General features: G+C 41.4%; 1 protein-coding gene across 2 annotated transcripts in view; it reads right to left on the bottom strand.

The window, feature by feature from the left end:
* Yaf2 (YY1 associated factor 2) overlaps positions 1–13907 on the bottom strand; it is a 94452-nt gene that overhangs the window by 69958 nt on the left and 10587 nt on the right. Inside the window, exon 1 of one of the 2 annotated variants that reach the window (XR_001231510.1) lies at positions 1960–2500. The exons of the other annotated variant lie outside the window; for it this stretch is intronic. The gene's annotated coding sequence lies outside the window, so the exon portion shown is untranslated. Of the gene's footprint in view, positions 1–1959; positions 2501–13907 lie in introns of those variants that run through there. 2 annotated transcript variants of the gene reach the window in all.

Genomic DNA, 13907 nt, shown 5'->3' on the forward strand with positions numbered 1-13907 from the left:
CATTGCAATTGGTTTTGATGATTTCAGGTACATTTTTTTTTTTTTTTTGTTTTGGTACCAGGAATCAAACTCAGGACCTTGCACTTGCTGGGCAGGCGCTGTGCCTCTGAGCTACATCCCCGGCCCTCAGGTACATTATTTTTAATTTTCGATTAAGATTTAAAATTATGTCAGGTATTATTGCTGCAGAAATTTTCTTCTTTGTGTAAATCTTGGATTTAGAATTCTGTTAACAGTATAATAAACTGTAACATTATACATATATCCGCATATATTCAAGTGATATTATTGACAGCTCATCTATATTAGTATATATAAATACATATGTATTTATACACATACATACACAGATACAGTTGCATTAAACCTCAACAAAATAAGATAAAAAAATTATAAACTTAACCTATTAATTATTTACAAAAATTATTACATATATTTTTGTTTATTTTGTTTTGTTTTTGTTTTGCTTCGTTTAAGACAGGGTCTCACTATGTAGTGCAAGATGGCCTTGAACTCGCTTATGCAGCCCAGGCTGGCCTCAAACTTGCAGCAATCCTCCTGCCTCAGCTTCTTTTTTTTTTGTTTGTTTTTGTTTTTTCTCCGGTACCAGGAACCGAACTCACGACCTTGCGCTTGCCAGGCAGGCGCTTTCTGCTGCTGAGCTAAATCCCCAGCCCCTGCCTCAGCTTCTTGAGTGCCAGGATTATAGGCATGGGCAACTACACCTAGCAGAAACTGTCTGCAGCTATTTTCATTCTCAGAGAATTTGTGTATAGAATCTTGCACTATCTGACTTCTTCTATCTAGACCATCCCTTCCACTATAATGCACTGGGGAAAAGCTCTAGAGGGCATATTAGTTAGAAAAAGAAATTGTAAGATTAATTCTTTGCTTTTTGTTTTATACATCTGACTAAAATGTGCTGGGTTTACTGTGCCTTAGATCCCTATTTAGTCCCATGCTCCCTTAGACAAACTTCCCTCGGGGTAACCAAACTATGAATCCTATCTCATTTCCTCATCGAAGTTTTCCTTTCCCTCAATTTACTCCACTACCTCCTGTACCAACCCATACAGAAACAAAAACTGTACCATTTCCTTATTTACCCAAATTAAACTAAAATCACAACAGAAAATTAAATTCATCTATAAAACAGCGTAGCAACAGAACTTATTTCACGGGGAAGTTGTAAAGATTAGTTGAGAGCTGTAAGTAAGGCATTTAGAAATAATGTCTAGGGCTGGGGATTTAGCTCAGCGGCAAAAGCGCCTGCCTGGCAAGCGCAAGGTCGTGAGTTCGGTTCCCGGTGCCGGAGAAAAACCAAAAACCAAAAAAATAAATAAATAAATAAATAGAAATGATGTCTAGAATCTAGACATATATCAAACTATTAATATAAGCACCCAGAAATAACATTATTCTCAAACAACTGTACATCTTCAGTGCAATGTGGTCTACGGGTTAAAAGAACTCTAGTTAAAGTCTACACTTCACTCAGATTTATTACTTATATTATTATTATTACACTGAAACTACGTTCTTCATATTGTAGGATAAGAAATGAATAATTTACGTTGATGACATTAGGATCTCGTTTACAGCAGCAAAGAGCCACACGAACCCATTAACATGAAAACTGAACTGCAACGCCACCACACCCTCGTGACTTCTTTTCAAATACAGTACTGGAGATTACGCCCAGGGCCTTGTACTGGGTCTCCCTTCCAGTCCTATTGTACTGTTGAGACGGCGTCGCATCGAATCACTACCCTGCCCACACCGGCTTCACCTTACAGGGGTGCCCCACCCAGCCAGGCTTACACTCATGATTTTTAGTAAACACATATGACTGGAAGGTGGTAATGAAGTATTCTAGACAGTAAATCAACCACAATCACTATCACAGTAGTATACAAATTGTATCTATTACTATAAAACAAGCCATTCTATTAGATTTACCTTGGTACAGGAAGCTCCTCAGATTGTAAAGCTTGCCAGAAATACTGCTGCAAACTATTTTGCCCATGTTCCAATGTCTCTTACAGAATCTGAGAATTGCAACTGCCGACAAATTCTAAAACAAAATTATGAGAAAAATAGTACATATCCACATCTTTGACTGGTATTTGATGGCTGAGACCTTGACATCAAAGCCGTTGTGAAAAGCAGAAAGTAAAAGATTCTAAGTAGGTGAGATCTAGATCTCTAGAGCACCTGCTTTAACAGGGAAACTCCCTATTTATCTATTGTATATTTTGGATTTTCTTCATAAGCTTCTCGCTTCAAGAGAGAATCCTACAACAACAAAAAGTGTTAAGTATTGGACAGTGTGGCAAGTAGCCTCTAAAACGGCCCACAATTATCCTACTTCCAGTATTGCGGCCCTGTATAATCACCTCAGAGTGTGGGCTAGATTTAGTGACTCACTTCTCAGGAGAAGAATTTGGCAGAAGTAACAGGATGAGCCGGGCGTGATGGTGCACACCTGTAATACCAGCACTTGGGAGGCTGAGGCATGAGGCCTGTTGCAAGTGCAAGGCCAGCCAGGGCTGTGAGTTCGAGGTCAGCCTGGGCTGTGAGCTTGAGGCCAGCCTAAACTGTATAGCGAGACCCTGTCTCAAAAAGACAAAAAAAAAAAAAAGAAAAAAGAAAAAAGAAAAAAGAAAAAAAGAAAGAAAGGAATAGGATGTCAGTTCCAAAAGTAGTTAAAAGATAGTGGTTTCCCTTTACCTTACTGTCTTTCACACATCTTGCTTCGGGGCAAGCAAGCTGCCATTTTCAGGGCAGCCCTACGAGGAAGCCCAGAGCCAGACTAAAGCCAGGCGAAACGTCAAAGCCATGTGCGCACTGTAACTTGGGAGCAGGGGCATGGAGGCCTGATGACAGCCACAGGAGTGAGCTGCGGCTGGACCTTCCCTCACTCGAGCCTGAGATAACTGCAGCTCTATGTGACACCGTGACTGCAGCTTTATGACGGAAGATGATAAAAACAACATAATACTAAAACTGATGTGATACTGAAGCCTTGCACTAGTTTTCAGATCAATTTTTAATGACCACTGCTAAAATAAAAGTGCATATTTTCTGTGTAAAGCTGATTTTATGAATAATGACAAATTTTTTATCATGATATCAACACACACTCAATTCAACACTGATAGTTACCATGACAACTGAAAAATGACTGTCTTAATTTCTTTCCTTTGAAAGGAAAGTTAATTCCTTTATTTCCAATGAATAAATAAACTTTTAAATAGCTATTCCTCTATTACATTTCACCATACTCATGTTAATCATCCAACTTTAATCAACCCCACTGTCAATTAAAGTGCACACAGGGCTGGGTTTGTAGCTCTGCGGGAGAGGGCTTGCCCAGCATGCACCGCATCCTGGATTCAATCTCCAGCATGATAAAGCAAAACAAAACAGTATTAAGCCGTAAGTATCGACATGTCACTTTTCAGTCTTCAACAGGTATTGCTATGGCGTAGATCTAAAACGTCCCCCTCCCAAAATGCTCCCCAAAGGTCTTGTGTTCAGAGGTGGGGTCTCATTAAGGGGTGAGTCGCTGTGGGTGTGCCTTGGATGTATAATTTTCCCCAATTTTTTGCTAATGATGTATTTGCAATACACAGTAAATACATCCATGAGGGAACCGATACGTACACGTACGTCGTTCTGACCCTTTCTACTTCTCCTTCCCTCCTTCTGCATCCATCCCCAGACCATTCCCATCCTTTCAAAGAACCAATTCTTTGATTCACTGACCCTTTGCACTGTTTTTTAGTCTCACTAATTCTTATCTTTGTAATTTCCTTCCTTCCATTAGTTTCAGATTTGGAGCATTCTTGTCTTTCTAGAACCTTGAAAAGCATCGTAGGTTATTTATTTGGGATCACTTTATTCTTTTTATGTGTGCATTTTACAGCTATAACCTTCCCTATTAGAACTGCTTTCATTGTGTGCCATAAATTTTGGTTCATTTTGCTTGTAATTTGATTCTAGGAACTTTTTCTCTTCCCTGAGTTCTTCCGTGATTCACTGACCTACTCAGTAACATATTATTTAATCTCCATGTGTTTTCCAGGTTTCTGTGGCTGTACTGTTGGTTTCCAGTTTCATTTTGCTATGATCTGACAGTAAGTAGGGCATTATTTCAATTATTTGTACTTAAGCTTGCTTTACAGTCTAAATTGTGGTCTATTTTGAAAAAAGGTCTGTATGCTGTTGAGGAAAATGTGTATTCTGTTACTGCTGGATAACAGTAGTATTCTGTAGGTATCTGTTTAATCCACTGGTTCAGGAGTGCGGCTTAACTCTGGTTGATAGGTCTTTGTTGATTTGTCTGGTTGATCTCCTAATTGTGAGCGTAGGGTACTGAAATCCCCCATGCTGACTGTACTGGTGTCTATCTGTCCTTCTGTGTCCAGCAGTGTGTCTCATAAAGTGGAGCACACCAACATTCGGTGCACATCTATTTACAACTGTTAACTCTTCCTTTTGAACTGCTCCCTTTACCAGCATGCAGTGGCCATCTTTGTCCCTTCTGACCAGCTCTGGCTTGGAGTCTGAAAGTAAGATAGCTACTCCCGCATGCTTTCAGCCTCCGGTTAAATGGAGAATGGTTTCCCATCCTTTCACTTCCAGTCTGTGCACTTCCTTTTGGATGAGGTCCCTAACTTGTAAGTAATACATGGTTGCATGTATTGCATGCTTGCATTCAGTAATCTTCTCCAATTTCCCCATCTGTGTCTTCTGACTGGGGAATTGAGACCAACGACACTGAGAGTTATTATTATAAGACATTTACTGAATGCTGTCATTATTTTTCCAGGGTTGATTTCTTTGATTATTTTCCTTTTGTGTAACTCCTTTCTCAGCTAGACGTACACTTTGGTTTGGGCTCTTCAGTGCTGGTGGCCTCCCTGGCTCTGTCTAGGGTTCTCCTGAGCATTTTCTGCAATGCTTAGTGGTCCTTGTTGTGGAAAGTCTTTACTTCTCTGTCACTCTCAAAGACTACTTTTGCAGGATATTAAAGTCTAGATCCGGGTAGCACACCCATGGCATACATGCCACAGTGGGCTGTTTTTATCACCGAAAGCTCTAAAAGGTTTGTTCTCACTGTCTAGGTTAACAATCATTTCCTTTTAGGGCTTGAAAAATGTCCCTGCTGACTCTCCTGGCTTTTAAAATCTGTGCTGAGTAATTCCCCGATATCTAAGGGGCTTGCCTTTACAGGGTGCTCTTAGTTTTTCTCTAACAGCTTTTCGTATTCCCTCCTCTTGGATTTCTGGATATTTGATTACGATGTGTCATGCAGAGGTTCTTTTCTGGTTATGGTTATCTGGGGCCCTATGTGCCTCTTATACTTGAATACTAAATTCTTTTCTGAGATTGGGAAAACTGTCTGTTACGTTCTGAGTAAATTTTTTTGAGGCAGTTTTAAGTTTTTCTTTTATCCCTATTAATCCTGAGGTTGGTTTTAAGTCATTAACAGTTCTTGGACCTAACTTCCATGGTAGCCTATCATTTTCAGGGTATCACTCAGTTTATGAGCTACTACACCCACCTTATCATCTACTTCTAACAATGTCCTCTCTCCCATTGGTCAAATTTGCTACCCATTGCATTTTTCCTATCATCTAGCTCTGCTTGCTCTCCTTTTCATTTTTCCCAATTCTTTGCAGAAGTGGTCAATCATGTCTTGTATCATCTTGCTTAATTCATTACAGTGTGTTATTTGTTTTTCTTTAAACTTGTTGAACAACTTATTGGTAAAATTCTTTCATCTATTTAATTAAATCCTCTGAGGTCATTAAACATCTTATGCATTTGCTTCAATGTTTCTTCTTTTATCTTTTCAAACATTTTGAGCTGGGTTTTTTGCGGGATGGTACCAGTAATCGAACTCAGGACCTTGTGCTTGCCAGGCAGGAACTTGCACTACTAAGCTATATCCCTGTACTCATTTTGAGTATTTAGTTTTTGAGTTCTTTGCCTACAGCTTCCTCTATCTCAGTGTCCTGGAAGTGTGTAATATTTTACTGAGCTCTTTTCTCTCTCTGCTTCCTGACTACTGTCATATGCGCAGCTTTTTTCCCCCAGCCTTTATACCACTCTGTTTTTGCCTTGGATCCAGCTGATCATGGACTAAACCCACTAAAACTGTGTGCAAAACATGCATACCTCTCCTCCTCCAAGTATCGGGTATTGTGTCCCAGAGATGAAAAGCTAACATGCGTGTTTGTTAATCACCTTCATGAAACCATAAATCCACATATTAATGGCAGTAACATACAAACCTATTCTGTTAGAATTAATCTCAAAACAGTCATACCCATTCTCTTTTCTCTAACTAGGGGAGTAGTCCATCTCCACTCTGACATCCCGCCTGCCCATTCTCCAGCACGTCCATACTTAAGCCCATTCAATCATTTCTCATTCTACGTCTAATAAAATCTAAATGTCACTAAATTGGGATCTGGTAGTCTGCTGTCACTCACCTACCTGTCTGTCTCACCACACATTAGCCTTTGCTCAATGTAAAACAAATTCATGCCTATCAAAAGGCCTCGCTGGGTGTGGCGGCGCACACCTGAAATCCTAGCACTCTGGAGGATGAGGCATGAGGATCACCACAAGTTCAAGACTAGTCAGGGTTACATAGCGAGTTCAAGACCAGCCTCGACTACATAGTGAGACCCTGCCTCAAAAAAACAAAACAAAACAAAAAAAGCTTTAAACTTGCTGGTAACTAGAACTCATTCATTTAACATTTCTTCTTCTCGTTTAGTTTTTAGTTAAATGTCACCCCTTGTGAGAAGTCTTCTCTGCCGACCTATTTCAAATAATTCCTCCCATTACTGTGATCTGCAATTCTTTTACTTGTAACCTTTGTTTGGAGCTTAAAATTCTGGAAGATAAGGATGTATCATGTTCTCCTTTATAACTCCATCACCTACCCTGATATCTGTGCTGTAACAGCATTCCAGTAATTATTTAAGGACTGAGATATTTTCAGAATTCCCAAGCCACTCACGGATTTTCAGTTTGAGTCTTAGCTATCCCTCTCTTACACTGCCTATATACAAAACAACTGTTCCATGGCGCTGATAAAACTGTCATAAATCATATCAAATTTAGCACCCAAGAGACAGCTATCATTTCATACATCAACAAGTTTACACAGCATGCTATCATTTGCTAGGTTAGCTGACCAATGAGAAGAGCTAATTCACCCCTCCTCGAAAGAGAGGACAGAAGAGTTTCTTCAAACCAAACCACTCCCTTAAAACTAACTATGCAATTTTCCAAGCACTCTCAAAGTTTCTGCACACTTACTTGCCAATTTAAAACTTCCTGACACAGTGGCCGGGCGCAGTGGCGCACACCTGTAATCCCGGCACTTGGGAGGCTGAGGCAGGAGGACCGTTGTGAGTTTGAGACCAGCCTGGGCTACAAAGTGAGCTCAAGGCCAGCCTAAACTGCATAGTGAGAACTTGTCTCAAAAAGACAAAAAGATAAAATAAAATAAAAAATAAAAATTCCTGCCATCAAGATTTTGGGCTTTTTAAAAAATTAATTTCATTATATTCTGTACCACCTTTAGAAGGAACCACCTTTAGAAGAATAGGCTTCATATAAGAAATTACTAAATAGTCATACCACTCTTCCTTGGCCAACAAAGATACTAACATAATTTTACCCGTCTTCCTACCTACCAGTATTAACTTCCTTTACTTGACCTATAAATATAATTCAGAACTATTAGAATTATCATGGAAAGCTTAGGGCAAGTACTCTGCAGAATTATTGTCTTGTTACAATTTAAAATATAAATCTTAAACAAATATTAAAACAAATATTACATGGAATCTGACAGAAAAGTTAAGATTATGTCTGATGAAAGAAAAGTGCATTTTTATGATGAAATACACCCCTTCCCTTTTGAAAACATGCTCTTTCCTCTGTAGCAGTACAATGTCCTGTGTTTCTTACTCCACAATGATTTTCCTCTCTTATATTTCTTTCTCTTTTTTGTGAGACACTCATCTTCTACCACTGTAAAAAAAAAAAAAAAAAAAAAAGTGGTATCTCTCAAAGGTCCATCTCTTTTCTCACTCTATGGAGTCTATTCTCTGCCTGATCTCTCTCACCTACTACTCCCTTGGCTTCAACTCATTCATATATGGTGATAACTATCAAATACAAACAGCATTTATAGCCCTTTTCTCCTAAGATTTACCCAAAATTGTAACAAACCACAAGCCTTTCTCCAGACCTATCTTAGTGAGAAGCAGCACCATTCACCCAGCTGTTTAAGCCAGAATTTTGCATTCATTCCCAATTCTTCCTGCTATACAATTCAATTTTGCACAACCCTATCCATCAGCTATCAAATCCCATAACTTTTCACCCAAACAGAATCTAAAATCCACTGGCTTGGTATGGTGGCACACATCTATAATGCCAGCACTTGGGAGGCTGAGGCAGGAGGATCACCTGGGCTACACAGTGAGTTCAAGGCCAGCCTGCATTATACAGCAAGACCTTGCCTCAAAAAGACAGACAAATAAATCCATTCATCTTCCTGTCCCCTTGCCATCACCCTCGTTCAGGCTACTACTGTCTCTTGCCTAGACCACTGCAAAAGCTGCTACTAAACAGTCTCTCTGCTTGCACAGTTACTATTCAACAAATAAGTATGGCATAGGACAGAACAAAAATCTCTTGGCCGTGGTTCCAATCATGCACTGCATTCATACTAAAAATGGCTGAAAAAAAAAAAATGGCTGAAGAAGTTAACACACAGGAATCGTAGGTTGGTGTAAGTTCTTTTATACAGTAAAATGGGCAAAATTAAATATATCCCATCTGCAGAATTATGAAATAAGTGTTCCACAGAAACAAGAAGTGGAAAACAATTAAGAGCAATAGCAAAATCTGATAAATGATAAAGGCTTTTGCAATTCCACTAAGCATTATCAGTACCTATATAACAGTGACAAGTACTGAAAATTTTTATTAATATTTGATTAAGGTTATTATAATCATCATCACCTAAGAGTGATGTTAAATACACTGCATCACTCACTACATTTTATCATCACCAAAAAACCACTTGGGCAAGGTGAGGATTTGAACTGAGATGTGATTCCCAGACTGACGTCCTGCTCGGGAAGATACTGCGCCAGGGAGCGGGGGAAGCAAAGCCAACGTACTTTTGAGTCACTGTGTAAATGTAGTCATCTCTTTTTGCATAGAATGTTTTAAGATTAACTGGAAGGGGATTTATTCTGGCCTGGGGATGACTGAACACTTCTTGGGAGAAAGAATGCCTCTGGAATCATGAAGAGCAAGAAAGAAATTCTGAAGGACGAAGAAGCACGGAAGAGTCGGAATAATACAGAAGAGGGCACAGTGACCTGAAAAATACAGTAAGAATGCTCTGACAATCCCCACCTTAAAGAGACACCCTCACCACAGCAAACGGTAAAAGAAAAAAAAAACTACCTTTAATTGCTCAATTCTTAAGTCTACATATGCGTACCACCATTATACGGCCAGGGTACCTTCTAGAGGTTAGACTTACTGCTATGGCCCAAAGATTTACGTGACTGTCCACACCAGCACACTAAGAAATACACAGGTACTCACACCCGCTGTGTGTACACAACACAGGAAGGGGAGAAGGAGGCAAGGGGGGGTTCCGATACAAGTATCCTTGAAGCAAGCTGGGAAAATGCTACTTTTATGAGAAATCTCCCCTGTTCTGGTTTTGCCAGTTATGCCCCTAGAACCCAAATCTTTCACAACAGGGACTGTTTTCCCCATAAGGACATTTACTGTTACGTCACTGAAGAGCTCCAGCCACCGCCATCCTGCTCTGAGACCCCTCTAACCCGCCCCCCCAGCACAGCTGCACCGGGGGGCTCAGCACGACGGCCCTGGCGGGCAGGCGCACTGCTCCCCCTGCTTTCCCAAGCCTGGTCCTTGGGCAGCACCACCGACCGCAGCGCTGTGCAAGCCTTGTTCTTGGCAGGGAGCCACCGCCCCTCTCCCTGAACACCCCCTCCCCACGACGATACAAAAGACCCCACAGCCTGCACAAGAGCAGCTGGTCTGCCCTCAGCACCAGACTGCTCCCTCTAGGCTTCTTCTGCAGGAAACCTGTCCTGTGAGCTCCTACTGTTTCTCTTCCTTTTCCCTAACAGTCAGCGCTTCTGAATTTGATTACTCTACCTAACATTTTTTGCGGACTTACTATATACCAGGCACTGTGCTAAGTACTTTACAAGGATTATCTCATTTAATCCTTACTGAAACAACTCTCAGTTAAATGTCATTACAATGTCCATTTTACAAATAAAAAAAACTGATGCCAAATTATACAACTTTCACTAAGTTCCACAGCCAGTAAGTGGCAACACCAACACCGAAATCCAAAGAACAGAGAGAGCTCCAGAGTCCATTCTCTCCTCTATCTCACTATGCGAGTGCAATGAACTCACAATTTGAAGTTCTTCACCTTTTTGCTTTACATTATTAGACTGAATACACATAAAATTAAAAACAAATATGTAGACACAAAAGTAAAACCAGGCATTTTCTTACACTATAAAGATGAATGCATAGTAAAATCCCATCCAAGTGCAAGAGGGCAAGATTACAATTAAAATGCGAATTCCCAGAGAGTGTGACTGAAAATGCCGTGTACAATACAGGGAGTGGACCACAGGGAACGCTGATGTAACCTGACTGCCGTGCTCACACAGAGGATTATTAAACCTCGACCAAAACACAGTGTGATGACATTACAAACTCAGTGCATCTTCCATGTGTAACTTACACTGCTCACCACGCACCTCATCAGTTATGATCTCGCTCTAAGCTTTACCAGCCTCGCTCTTCACAAAGAGCAAAAGTAACTAAGACAGACGGAGGAGGAAGGGCACTGAGCAGAGCGAAACGGGGCTCTGAAGGAAGCAAGCTGCAGTCACCTTAAGCTCGCGACCAGCTCCGGCCTCTGAATGCGAAGTTAAACAGACCAGCCACAGCCGGCCTCGCGGCTCAGGAGAACTCGAGCAACAGAAAAGGGCCGTGATTTCCAAAGGCACTGTGCAGAACACCTTGTAAAACGAGAATTTGTAATCCTCCTGTCTTTCTGCAGCACTGGGATTGACCTTCACCCTGAACCACACCTCTAGTCCTTTTTTCACTCCTTATTTTGAGACAGGGCCTAAGTTACAAAGTTGTGTCAGCTAGGCTCAAACTAGTAATCCTCCTGCCTCAGCGTCCCAGAGTGTGTGTGCCATCAATGCTTCCCAATCTTAAAAAAATATGTAAGATCCCACATGATTTGGCTGAAGTGCAGCGGACGAGCACGGAGGCTTGTGCTCTGACTGGCGGCCACTGAGACGCTTCCATGAAACCCGAGGCTGCCTGGCAACACAGCTCACAATCTCTGGGCCCTTCTGAGGGAGGGGCAGGCCTCTCCCAACCCAAGAAACTTCTTAGTTGACTTTAACTGGCAAATTCACCTTGTTTTTACCCATTTTTTCCCTGCAACTTGTTCAAAATAGCCTTGTACAAAGTGAATATGGCTGCGGGACTATGTGATGGTACGTGGGAGCGAGAGAGTTTAATAGGGGAAGCAGTTTGGGACCTGACAGCCCACTAAGATCATAGCAGGAAGTGTCTGTCACACAGAAAAGGGGTCCCAGAGATAAAGAAACAGAGAAACGCCCACATCGCCATCCCTGCACGCACATGCATGACCACACACATCCACAAATGTACCCCTGCCTGAGTTCAGGTCATACAAAAAGATGGAAAGGCATTTACAAAAAGCAGCTCAAAAGCTGGGCTTGGCAGTGCACATCTGTAACCCCAGCACTCAGGAAGCTGACATGAGAGGATTACCACGAGTTTGAGGACAGCCTGGGCTACACAGTGAGTCCAAGGCCAGCCTCGACTACATAGTGAGACTCTGTCTCAAAAAATAAATAAAATACAGCTCAAGTGGAATAAATAGTTCAGAACCCTGCCCACCTCAATATCTTATTCTGAAAAACTATAGCAGTGTTTCTCAAATTTCAGTGACCATAGAAATGACCGAAGGAACCTATTATTAAAACACAAGTTCTAATTCAGTAAATGCTTAGTAGGGCTAGCAAATGCACATTTCTACTAAGCTCCCAGGAAATGTTAATGCACTGTTGGGTGGATCACATCCGGTTAGCAAGGGTTTACAGAACATATGTCCCAATGTGTCCAATACTAGAACATGAAAAAAGTTTCACAGTCAAATAAGTTTGAGAAGTGTTCATTAAATACACCAAAACAAATTTTTCTGGAGGACTTCTCAGAAACTTCAATTATTAAACTCTGAGACAGCCAGGCGTGGTGGCACACGGCTATAATCCCAGCACTTGGGAGGCTGAGGCAGGAGGATCGTTGTGAGTTCCAGACCAGCCTGGGCTACACAGTGAGTTCAAGGCCAGCCTGAACTACAGAGCGAGACCCTGTCTCAATAAATAAATAAATAAATAAACTCCAAGAGAATATGATATACAGTATTTTCCAAATGTTCTTGACTATTTGTTTTGAGAGAGCATTCCCTACAAGTATCTGTAAAACTCAACAGAGAGGACCAAAGCGAGGTAGAGTAGTTATGTGAAGTCATAGAAGGTGCTTGCTTTAAACATTCCCCCTTAGCTAGAGGTGTAGCTCAGAGATAGCGTTTGCCTAGCATGTGCAGGTCCCTGGATCTGCACAGGATAGCAGACTCAAACAAAAAATGAAATAAAATAAAATAAAATAAAAATGGTCTCCTTTCTTCCGGTCTTTCAATGATAGATACTCGAGGTCCAGTTTTAAATTCTAATATGCATGCATAAAAATAAAAGCCACAAAATTATTTTAGAAGCAGCTACTTCTGGTAAAAAGATGATGGGCATTCTTATTTTCTCTGTTACACGTCTTTACAATCTTCAATGAACATATAACACTTTTATTGTGCATTATCTTAAGAAAAAACCTTTATCTACTATGGCCAGGTTATTTCAATTCATGCTAGCTAGAATTACTTTGTTCAGATGTATATAACACAGAAGATTGTTTTGGTAAAGGAAGAAATGTTGATGCAGTGAGGAAAATGAAGGAATCAGAACCGTTTGGATGGAAAGCTAGCAATGATTAGTGAGGGTACTTTGGGCCTCAGAGAGACAAAAGATGAACAAGAAAAGATGTGCTTGCTCCCTAACGACTAACATAACTGCTTCTCGCAGTGCTGTGTCCCCAGTGCGTTTACGATCCGAATAGTCCGCGCCAACTTCATCTCCTTCAAGTGTCAAGGCGGGGCGTGGTTGGGCTGGGGATATAGCTCAGCAGCACAGTGCCGTGCTCGGCAAACACAAGGTCCTGATTTGATTCCTGGTACCAAAAAAAAAAAAAGCCTGGGCATGGCGGCATATGCCTATAAGCCCAGCATTTGGGAGGCTGAGGCAGGAGAATGGCTGTGAGTTTGAGGCCAGCCTGGGCTACAAGGTGAGTTTAAGGGCAGCCTGACCTGCATAGTGAAACCATACCTCCAAAAGACAAAAAAACAGTTGATTGAGCGCTGCATCCACAGTGAGGAGGGTGTAAAGCCCACAGCCAACCAGACTTAGAGAGGAAAGCAGAGTCACGACTGTGGAGACAGCTTCCCCAATTCCTCAGCACCTGGGGCTGCCTGGGAAGCGCCACCATGCAGGAAGCAGCAAGTCTGAGCACTCACAAGTCCAGCTTCTTACATGCTGGACTAGAAACACACGACCAGAAGGAAGGTACAAGAAAAAAAGAAGAGCCAGGTGTGGTGGCTTACACTGTAATCCCAGCATTCAGGAGGCTGAGGCAGGAGGATCACC

This window comes from Chinchilla lanigera, unplaced genomic scaffold (assembly GCF_000276665.1).
Source record: "Chinchilla lanigera isolate Chin_1 unplaced genomic scaffold, ChiLan1.0 scaffold00099, whole genome shotgun sequence".
NCBI lineage: Eukaryota > Metazoa > Chordata > Mammalia > Rodentia > Chinchillidae > Chinchilla > Chinchilla lanigera.